Here is a 2,020-nt window from a genome sequence, read left to right as displayed (position 1 = left end):
GGGCATTCATTTCATTGCAATTTCATTCTAACGAGCTGCATGGTCACCGACATGTCCGAAAGAACAGATACCATCTTCATATATATCGCTAAGGCTCACCGGGGATTTGACCATCTGCTTCTGCGTGGATGCATAAATATTTCCTGAACTCTTACGGGAACAATCCGCGAATAATGAGTATAATAGACAAAGGCATTATGAATATAGTGCGGGGCAATAATTTGGGAATGTGGGTCTCGCGGGAGGCAGGCCAGAGAAGAGTCCCTGGAGTCGGACTATCCTCTGTGTCTTCGGTGGCGTACTCCATTCGGCGGTTCGTATACTAAAATAGGAACGGTACAGAGAAGATTAGCATGGCCCCTCTGCAAGGATTACACGCACAATCGTGAAGCGTTCCACATATAAGAAAGTTCCGACTGAGCCGTGCTAGAGTACACACTTACCTCTGTCCGCTCCGTTGCAGCGTAAACAAAACGCGAACTAAAACTTCCTGGCAGATTGAAACTGTGTGCCCGACCGAGACTCGAACTCGGGACCTTTGCCTTTCGCGGGCAAGTGCTCTACCAACATTTTTTTTTAAATCTTTATTGTAGAAACGGAGAGTACATACACACACACACACACACACACACATATACTGCTGGCCACCGTAAATGCAACACCAAGAAAGACAAGAGGTAGCACAACAAGATTTATTTTGTAGATAACATGTTGACCAAGTATCAAATGATTACGTTTACAGACGTCTGTGGCATGTGGTTCCTTCCAGAATCAGTAGCCAGAGTAGCCGCCATTGTTGGAGATCACCGCTGCCACACGTCTCGGCATTGAGTCAAAGAGACTTTGGATGTGTTCCTGGGGTACAGCAGCCCAAGCAGCTTCCACACGTTGCCAAAGATCATCTTGTGTGGCAGCTGGGGATGTAATCTGGGTCACTCGTTGAGTAACCATGGACCACATGTTTTCTATCGGCGATAGATCCGGAGAGCGAGCCGGCCAGGGAAGCAATTCAATCTGGTTATTGACGAAGAACCTTTGGACAATGCGTGCCACGTGTGGTCGCGCATTATCCTGTTGAAATATGGCTGTGGCCGGGCCCTGAAGGTAAGGAAGGACAACTGGCTCCAGCACTGGATATGTAGCACCGGATATTTAAAGTACCGGCAATGCGTACTAGAGGCTTGCGAGAGTAATATCCAATACCGCCCCATACCATAATACCCGGTGCAAGACCAGTGTGGCGGTGCATAATGCAGCTGTCCAGCATTCTCTCTCCACGGTGTCTCCACACTCGAATCCGACCATCGTAGTGCTGCAGACAGAAGCGTGCCTCGTCAGTAAAGACGTCATTCCATTCTGCCGTCCACATCCTTCTGTCATCACACCATTGGCGACGGAGACGTCTGTGGTTCTGCGTCAATGGTAGACGAAGCAATGGACGTCTTGCGGACAGACCACTCTGCTGTAAACGGCGTCGAATGGTACGCGCAGACACTGGATGATGCGTTACAGACGCAATGTGCTGTGCTATGGTTCGGGATGTCACTGAGCGATCCGTCACTGCCATGCGCACAATTTGCCTATCAGCACGTGCAGTGGTGCACCGAGGTGAATGCGATCGACCACGTCGGTCTGTCGTACCCTCCTGCATCCAACGGTCACATATCCGCATTACAGTTGTTTGGTTTCGTCCAACACGACTAGCGATTTCTCTGTATGATAATCCACAATCTCGGTAAGCCACTATCCTTCCTCTGTCGGATACTTGATCAAAAGATGTTCGCTGTTGTCTACGAGGCATAACTGATCGTCTTGTGAAACAACCACAAGGCAAACACACGTGCCGATCGTACACTCGTCGAAATCGCCAAGCCATAAATGGCGCTATGAGGTGGCGCCACAGGCGCGCGTGATGTGGGTCTGCGCTGAAATTCTAATCAGTTGCATATCTCATCGCTGCAAACCCATGGTGTAAATTTCACTTGATTCGGATGCTTCTTTCAGGGTGTTACATTTACGG

At 49.3% G+C, this 2,020-nt stretch overlaps 1 non-coding gene across 1 annotated transcript; it reads left to right on the top strand.

The window, feature by feature from the left end:
• Positions 1–298: 298 nt before the first annotated feature.
• LOC126196833 (U6 spliceosomal RNA) lies at positions 299–405 on the top strand. Its single transcript, XR_007539268.1, has one exon. It is a non-coding gene; the product is annotated as a U6 spliceosomal RNA (small nuclear RNA).
• Positions 406–2,020: the final 1,615 nt, after the last annotated feature.

The sequence above is a fragment of the Schistocerca nitens genome, chromosome 7, assembly GCF_023898315.1.
Source record: "Schistocerca nitens isolate TAMUIC-IGC-003100 chromosome 7, iqSchNite1.1, whole genome shotgun sequence".
Taxonomy (NCBI): Eukaryota; Metazoa; Arthropoda; class Insecta; order Orthoptera; family Acrididae; genus Schistocerca; species Schistocerca nitens.
The sequence above is the reverse complement of the archived record's forward strand: the minus strand, read 5'-3'. Positions and strand labels throughout refer to the sequence as shown.